The sequence below is a fragment of the Fukomys damarensis genome, unplaced genomic scaffold, assembly GCF_012274545.1.
Source record: "Fukomys damarensis isolate Sample0158 unplaced genomic scaffold, DMR_v1.0_HiC HiC_scaffold_32, whole genome shotgun sequence".
Classification (NCBI taxonomy): Eukaryota; Metazoa; Chordata; class Mammalia; order Rodentia; family Bathyergidae; genus Fukomys; species Fukomys damarensis.
This window is the reverse complement of record NW_022900944.1, coordinates 14,560,021-14,569,486: the sequence shown is the minus strand read 5'-3', so window position 1 is coordinate 14,569,486 and position 9,466 is coordinate 14,560,021. Positions and strand designations below refer to the sequence as shown.

The following is a 9,466-nucleotide window of genomic DNA, read 5'->3' as shown; positions in this document are numbered from 1 at the left end:
ATTTTTCTGTAATACTTCTTTTGAGATATCTAATTCTTACCCAGCATATTGCCTGAGAGTCTCTGTAAAATGGAGAAAATACTACCTGCATCTATAGGATATTTCTAAAGGGTTACATAAGATGTATTGCTGAATGCTTAGAGTGATGATACTTGGCACACAGTACAAGCTCAATAAATACAAACTCATGATATTGTTTTTATCTGCACCCTTTCCCGGGCTCAATATATATTTGTGGGATAAATGACCCAAAACATGACACAGTAGGCAGGCAGCACCTTGAGCAAGCTGTGGAGGAAGATACTTTAGACTTCCATGGACCAAAGGGATAGCTGCAGCAGCCCGCTCTTTTGTTTCCAAAAGGCTAGGAAACATTCTGTTTTATTTCTAGTAAAAAAGTCTACCTTCAACCTTGTAGTCCTCTTTTCTCTCATATAGTACTTTCTTGGTCTATGAAAATACTCACTTAATGTATCCAAAGTGTTGGAGATATTTTGCATTCTGTTCTCCTCAAGAATGTGATTCAAAGAAGGAATTCCAGCTAACTCATCTGTTATTGCTTACTAAGAAACTCAGTCAATATCCACCCTCTTCATTTTGAAAACGAAACCTCCTGTTGTCCTTGTGGACTGGTGGCTTTCATCTTGTGACACAGTCAAACATTAACTTAGTGTATACATTGGCTCTGGCTACATGGGAGCAAGTGAGAAAGGAGCAAAGGTAGAGACATCATGACCACTGCATTCCAAGGCCCACATCTGCTTGTCCTGGTGCTATTCCTGGGTGTGCGTGGGCCTTCCCTGTCCTATGCCAGCAAGCTGTTGGTGGTCCCAGCGGATGACAGCACCTGGCTGAGGGTGCTCGGGGTCACCCAGCAGCTGCAGCACAAGGGCCATGACGTAGTGGCCATAGCACCTGATGCCTTGGTGTGTGTGAAAGAAAGCTCATTCTACACACTGCAGAGGTGTGTTCCAGAAGGGAGGACATGGAAGCCATTTTTTTCCCATTAAGTTCATTGGTACATTTAAAGTAAGCAATACAGTTACATTCATCATTGGGATCTTGTACCTTTACATGATATATCTTGGTTCTTGTTTTTTCCCATACCCCTGCCCTCCCTTCACCCCCTACACCCTTCCCTATTTACAAAGGCTTTGCTTTCATTTTTTTCACATTTTTTCTTTCCCCTTATTTCCTTTCCCCTACTCTTCCCACTTCCCTTTAGCCATTTTCTTCCAATTTCACACTATCAATTATATCACTTGAACCTTATTTACACTTTTAGTTTTTCACATCAGAGAAACTATTTGGTATTTATACATGTGTGTCCTATTTATTTCATTTAAGAATATGGCCTCAATCTGCATCCATTTAGCTATGAATGTTTCCAGTTTCTCATTTTTTATGGCTGAGTAGTACTCCATTTTATAGAAAACCCACATCTTCTTTATCCAATCTTTAGTTGATGGGCATTTGGGTTGTTTCCAAGTTTTAGCTATTACGAACTGTGACGCTATAAACATGGGTGTACATATGTCACTGTGGTATGATTCTTTTAATTCTTTTGGAAAGACCCCCAGCAGAGGGATGGCTGGGTCAAATGGAACCTCTAATGTTAGTTCTTTGAGGTATCTTCATATTGCTTTCCACAGTGGATGCACCAACCTGAACTCCCACTAACAATGAAGAAGGGTTCCTTTTTCCTATAGCCCCGCCAGCATTTGTTATTGGTTGATTTCTTGATAGCAGCCATTCTTTTTGGAGTAAGGTGGAATCTCAGTGTTATTTTCATCTACATCTCTCGAATGACCAGTAATGTTGAACATTTTTTCATATATTGATTTTTTGCTTTTTCTTCTTTGTCCAAGAAATGTCTGTTCATTTCAAATGCCCATTTTTGAACTGGGTCTTTTTATTGGGGGGATCTGATTTTTTGAGTTCTTTATATATTCTAGATAGTAGTCCTTTGTCTGAGGTGTAGCTGGTAAAATTTTTTTGTCACACAGTAGGTTGTCTCTTAGCTCTATTGGTGATTTTTCTTGCACTGTAAAAACTTTAATACAATGAGATCCCAATTATTTATTCTTTGTGCAAGTTCTTGTTCTGCTGCGGATTTGTTCATAAAGTCTTCTCCTGTGCCAATGTCTTCAAGAGTTCTACCTAATTTACTTTCCAGTAAATTTAGTGTTTCTGTTTTAATATTTAGGTCTTTAATCCACTTGGATTTTAGTTTACTGCATGGTGAAAGAGGGGATCTAGTTTTAATCTTTGGGAGGTTGAAAGCCAGTTTTTCTAACACCATTTATTAAAGAGGCTATTTTTCCTCCAGGGAGGATGGATGGATCCTTTGTCAAGGATGAGGTATCTGAGATGTCTAGTGTTGTTTCTGCATCTTCTAATCTATTCTGTTGATGCTCAGATCTGTTTCTTTGCCAGTGCCATGCTGTTGTTATCACAGTGGTTCACTCTGTTTTCCTAGTATGGGCATTCACTGCTATGAATTTCCCTCATAGGACTGCTTTCATTGCATCCCACAGATTCCTGTATGTTGTATTGGCATTATTAGAAACTGTCTAATTTCTTCTTTAATTTCCTCTGTGACTCAATGGTTGTTCAGCAGGGTGTTATTTAATTTCCATGTATTTGTGAAGTTCTTGTGGTTTCTTAGGCTATTGATCTCCAGTTTAATTGCACTATGGTCTGATAATATACAAGGGATAACTTCACTTCCTTTGCATTTACTTAAGCATGTTCTATGAGCTAGCTACCATATGTGCAACCAAGAAGAATGTATAGTCTGATTTTGTGGGGTGGAACACTCTGTAGAAATCTAAGTCTGTTTGTTCTAAGACTTGGTTCAGTTCCATTATCTTGTTGTTGATTTTTTTTTTTTGTCTAGATGATCTGTCTGTTTGTGTCAGTTGAGTATTGAGGTGCCCCACTACAATTGTATTAGTGCTTAGTTCATTTTTCATATCCATTAATATTTGTTTGTATAGTTGGGGGTATTAGTATTTGGTGCATATATATTTATGACTGTCATTTCTTCCTCTTGTATTGTTCCCTTTATAAGGATGTAGTGGCCTTGTTTGTCTCTCTTAATTAGTTTTTTTAAAAAAATCTTTTCTGTCTGCAAATAAGCTAGATACCCCCACTTTTTTCCAGGCTCCTGTCTCATGCAGTACAGTTTTACACCCTTTTACTCTCAGTCTATGAATTTCTTTGTGGATTAAGTGGGATTCTTGTATACAGCATATTGTTGGATTTTGCTTCTGAGTCCATTCTGCCAACCTATTTCTTTTGATTGGTGAATTGAGGCCATTAGCATTGATGGTTATAACTGTAATGTATTGGCTTTTCATTGTCATGCTATTTTCCTGTGGTTGGTTCTTTCATTTTTTAATTTTTCCCTCTCTTCCTTTAATTTCTTGCTTTGCATGGTATATTTGCTATATTGGCCCCTATGGAGTTGTGGTCTTAATTTTCTTCTTCCAGGATATTATTTAGAAGTGTTTGGAGTGCCGGTTTTGTGGTCATGAATTTTTTCAGGTGTTCTTTGTCATGGAAGTATCTTATTTCCCCATCATTTTTGAAAGATAGTTTTGCAGGATAGATCAGTCTAGGTTGGAGGTTGTTTTCTTTTAGGACTTGGAATACCTCACTCCAGGCTCTTTGACTTGAGGGTTTTTGTTGAAAAGTCTGCTGTGATTCTGATGGGCTTTCCTTTGCATGTGATTTGTTTCTTTTTCTCTAACTGCTTATAGTATTATGTTCTGTTGGATTTTCAGGATCTTGACTATTATATGTCTAGGTGTAGATTTTTTTTATCATGGGTAATTGGAGTCCTATATGCCTCACTTATCTGTATGTCAAATTCTTCTCTTCTGTTCAGGAAGTTTTCTGTCATTAATTCTGTGAATAGTTTTTCTTTTTTATGTCATTTGTAATTTCTCTTGCTACTTCATGGATTCCTAACAATCTTATATTATTCTTCTTTGCATCATCTAAGAATTGTTGGATTGATTTGTCATGGTCCCTTACTGTTTTTAAGAGATTTCTTTTCATGGTCACTGACTGCAATCCTATCTTCTAGATATGAAATTCTACCTTCACATTCATTCATCCTGTTGCAAATGCTTTCTATAGAGTTTTTAATCTTCTGGATATCTGTTTGAATCTGTTTGATGGATTCTATTTCTTTCCTATGTTGGACATTCAAGGTTTTCATTTTTTCTTTTTTTCCTATGCTGGGCATTCATGGTTTCCATCATGGTCCTGAGCTCATCTATTTTGTTTGTTTGTTTGTTTGTTTGTTTGTCTGGTTCTGCTCTAGAGTCTCTAATCATGTCTTTCATTCTCACCATCTCTGTGGTTATCTGGAAAATTATTTATGTTTTGAATTTTTCTAGAGCCTCTGTTCTTTTTTACTTCCTGTGTTATTGGTTCAGGGTGACCAGATGTTTGACTGTCAGACTTTTCCACCTCATTTCTCCCAGAGTTTATCTTTGGTGGGTTGGAAGTCTGTGTTTGTGTCTTGTTTAAATGCCTTCTCATTTTTATTTTTGTCCTTGGTAATGTCCTTTATTTAATTCCTGGGTTAATACTTCAATCTTCCATGTGTAGCTGGTCTTTAGGTCTTGAGTCTCTGTTGTCTCTGAGGCAAACTCTTTGTCATTATATCAGGGAGAACAACTGATTAGATCAATCACAACACCTTATCCCAAGTGATACAATCTGCAACACAATAGCATCAAGTACAGTTTAGAAAATGACAATTTGTGGTTGTTATTTATCTATCACCCTTAACCATATGGATGAAATAAAAATTGAGGATCATCCGAAAATATGTTTGCAGTGAATAAACTCTTCAATATAGCAACTTTATTCTTCAGGTTGGTGACTTAGAAGGAGTTGGGGAGGGAGGGATAGACAGATAGGATAGAGAAAGGTTAGATGTGAGGTCAGAGAACAGAGAAAGATCTACAAACTCCAGGAAGCTGTTGAAATGAAGAGGAGAAGACAGAGCAAAATATTCCCAAGAACAGAACAAACTAGCAATAAGGAGGCTACAGTTTATAATCACTTTCTTTTAAAACTAGTGGCAGTTGAGAGAAGGAAAAAGAGAAGAAAGGGAAAAGAAAGAAAACCAATTCAAATTAGGATACGAACAGGAACAAAAAGGGAGAGTAATGGAGATCAAGGTGAGAGAGAGAAAGAGAGAGTGAGAGAAAGAAAGAAAAGAAGATAAGAAAAAGAAGATTAAAAGAAAAAATATTGAGAAATGAAAAATATAGATAAAATATTTTAAATGATTCAAGATAAGTGAAAAATATTGCTTTGAAAATAAAAAATACAAATAGAAACAGAGGGCCTCCTTCAAGGTATACCTCTGCTGACACAATAGACAGCATGGACAGGAGTGTGCAGGTCTAAGCTAATTAGTCTCAGCAAGCCAGCAGCTGTCTCCTGAGGTTCAGGCTGATTTTTGGCTCCAAGGCCCAAGTTGAGAGCTCTGTCCTCCTGTTGGTTTGAACTCTTCAAGGTTCTACTGCGGGTTTCAGCTGTTTTTCCCCTGAAGTTAGACCAGGTCCCGATGTGAGGTGCTGGTCCCTCCAACTTACCAACTATGGTGGTGTTATGTACCTTGCTTCAATTTTCATCTAGGAGCCTCAAAGAGGCCTTCTTTCTCTTGTTCACGGTGTGGGGGGCATGAACACTGTTGTATTAGTGCCCACAACTGGGCTCCTCTGTGGCACCGGGTTGAAGAGGCCTAAGCCAGTTTTTTTTTCTTTTTTAACTTGGATGTCATGTTTTTGAGAATGCTCCTTTCCTGCAGTGTGTGATCAAACCATACAAGAAAATAAAAAAGGACTCTGCTTTGCTTCTGTCTGGCTGTTCCCATCTTCTGCCCAAAAAGGAGCTGATGGCCTCCCTGGCAGAAAGCAGCTTCAATGTTGTGTTGAACCTTTTCCTCCTTAGCAGTGCTATTGTAGCCCAGTGCCTGGCTCTGTCTAGGGTCTTCTTGAATGCATTGCTGAGTTGCCTGCTCTGTGAAGCCACCCAGTGCCCCAACCCACTGTCCTATGTGCCTAGGTTTATGTCCTTGAGTTCAGATCACATGACCTTCCTGTAGCCTGTGAAGAACACCTTCATTGCCTTGAGGTAGAGCTTTAGTGTAGTGTGGTTTATTCCTTCTATGGTCTGCTTTTTCAGAACTCCTTCAGACAGAGGTGACTGTCCAGGACCTTCTGAGCTCTGCATCAGTCTGGCTGTTCAGAAGTGACTTTGTGATGGAGTACCCTAAGCCCATCCTACCTTAATGGTGGGATAAACTGCCTTTACAAAGGAAATCCTTGCTTTCCAAGGAAATCTGAGGCCTATATCAATGCTTTTGGAGAACATAGAATTGTAGTTTGTTTGTTTGTTTTTTTTTATTTGAATCTATGGTCTCAGAGATTCCAGAGAAGAAAGCTTTGGTCATTAATGAGGGTTTGGTAAAAAACCTCAAATGGTTCTCTTGCCTCACACTGGGACTCTACCATCAAACCTCATGGAATATGGTACTTGTCAAATGGTTACCCCCAAAAGATCTGCTTCACCATCTGAAGACCTGGGTGTGTATCACACATTCTGGCACCCATGGAATTAATGAAGGAATACACAATGGCATATCCATAGTCATGTTTGATGATCGAATGTACAATGCAAAGTGCATGAAGACCCAGGAAGCTTATGTGACCCTAAATATATCGAAATGACTTCTGATTTAGCAGATGCTCTAAGAAGTCAACTGACAAATGCTACAAAGAAAATATCATGCACCTCTCCAGGCTTCACAAGGATTGTTTCATGGAACCACTGGACCTGGCTGTGTCCTGGGTATGGTTCGTGATCAGGCACGAGGGGCACCACACCTGTGCCCTGTAGCCCATGACCTCACTTGGTACCAGTACCATTCCTTGGTTGTAATCTGCTTCCTCCTGGCCATTGTGCTGTCAGTGGCCTTCATAGCCTTTCAGTGTTGTGCTAGTGGCTTCCAGAAATATTTTGGGAAAAAGGAGCACGTTAAGAAAACCCTCAAATCCCAAATCCAAGAAGTTGGGTTGAGAAGTGTGTGGAAAACAAGGAAAATTTTTGCTCAATTCTCTTAATCAATTGCAAACTTGAAAACCAGAGTCAGTGTTCAGTTCCTTCTATGCTTATTAAAGAAATCCTTCACCAAAAGTTAGATGTCCTCAGAATATTTTTTAAAAATAAAAATAAGCCGGGCATGATGGCGCATGCCTATAATCCCAGCACTTGGGAGGCTGAGTCAAGAGGATCACTGTGAGTTTGAGACCAGTGTGGGCTACATAGTGAATTCCAGGTCAGTCTCAACTATACAGAGAGATCCTGTCTCAAACAAACAAACAAACAAAAAACAAAAAACAAACACACACACACACACAAAACCCAACAACAACAAAAAATAATCTGGGCTGGGGATTTAGCTCAGTAGTTCCACTGCCTGCCTCACAAGAGCAAGGACCTAAATTCGATCCCCTGTAAAAAAAAAAAAAAAAAAAAAAAACTCCTATAGGCAAAAGTATTTGAACATGGATTCTGCTTTATCAGTATCTTTAGTCAGTGCTCCGCTTGTCATCTGTCAAATGATTTCCAGGGGGGATGGCACTCTGCATTATTGTTCTTACTTGGAAAATACCTTGTTTGGGAGCAGGATTGAAAGGTAGTCCTGCAGTTCTTCCCACTTCAATGATGGTTTCTGTAGCCTCTTATTGTCAGTCCCACAACAATGATGTTTGGTCTCACTTATGATTGGATTTGTAGGTGTCACTCTGTGTGTTTACAGAGGTTTCATACCTTGAAGGAGTAATCGAGATGAATTAATGGCCCAAAGTTCTTGAAAATAATCTATGATTTCTGACTTGGGCAGGGGGCAAATGTTTCTATAAAATTAATTGGTGATGTATTTATCATGAGATGACAATAATTGAATTTGAGCAAAACCAAAGTATAACACTGGGGAGTGTATTTTTTCTGATGTTTTCTATAAATAAAAAAACTTTAATAAATTATAAAATAAACAGAATTGTGGTTTTTGGATGCTTGGATTTCAAGACTCTGTTATGAAGGCACAAAATTAGGAACTTGCACAGGCTAGCAGAGAGTCCTCATTACTGCCCTACCTTTTCTCCTCCCACTCTTCCCTGTACACAGATGTCTTAGGGATGAATATTATCCTTGCAAGATTCAGAAACAGAGAGTTTTGATGGAACCCTACATTACATATGACAGAAACCAAAATCTTTCTCATCAAGTGACTGAAAGAAAACAAATTATGTTTTGCTATTTGCATTTGTTGTTGCCTTTCTTGCCATTTATGAGATTGAGCAACGTTAATTTGACAGACATTTATTCATCTTCTGTAATGAAATTGTAAAGAACGGTGTGAATTTCTTCCCTCAGGCCTCTGAGAACATCATTTTCTAAATGTTTTTTTTTTTTTAATCACCTAAAATGTTTATCCACCCTGAGGTTTCAGAATGGAAGACTTGGCATTGCAAAGACTTAGCATCACACAGAAAACCATGATAAATTCATTATTAATTGGAGCAGCAGAAAAGTCAATTACAGAAAAATACCCAATTTCTTATTATCCTGCATCCAAAATTTGTTTTCCAAACACAAACAATATTATCATTTATGCATTTAATTTACTTTTTTGTAATATCATTTTTGTTGGGTTCTTAAGCATTTAAATTATATTTCTGGCTTCCATTTAAATAGGTGACATTTAAAAATTTTAGAACATTTTAATTTAACTAATGTTGCTATGACAATAGTGATGTTTCTGAAATAATTTTCTTATTTTCTGAGTTCAAGAGGTAAAACTTTAGTAATGAACTCACTTAGTGATTAGGAGAGTGGGGTAATACTTAGATGGGAGGAGACAGCTAACGTTTCTTTTAGAAAGGGATGTTCATGTAGGTAAACAAGTTAGAAAGGATTTGCAATGCAGGGCTCACTGTGGTTGAAAGAAAAGTCTCTTGGGAGATCGTGAGTGATAGAACAGCTACCAAACTTCATCACGCTATGTATATGCACAAAGACTTCTTTTAATACCTGTATCTGAAGTCCCAGATTTGGCTTTTATTGGCTTGTCACATGTTCATCTCTGACCCAATTAGAATGGAAAAGAGAATGAACAACTCTCATTGGCCAGTTCTGAGTTTCAAGAGTTTTCCTAGACATGGGGGCTTGGATAAGGTTGGATTCAGCCCTATCTGAATTGTATATAGAGAGGGGTTGTTTTCTGAAGAGAAATTGCTATTGTGACTAAGTTGGGCAGGACAAAACTTTGGCTGCTAAAGTTTTGTTTTCTATCTTCTGGGTCTATAGGAAATTAAACAGAACAAAATAAAGCTAAACTGTAATGCCATTTGAAGAATTCAGGCCATTTATGGTG

The 9,466-nt window shown here is 38.1% G+C and overlaps 1 pseudogene; it reads left to right on the top strand.

The window, feature by feature from the left end:
- Nucleotides 1-731: 731 nt before the first annotated feature.
- LOC104866125 lies at nt 732-7,151 on the top strand (annotated as a pseudogene).
- The last annotated feature ends 2,315 nt before the right edge of the window (nt 7,152-9,466 follow it).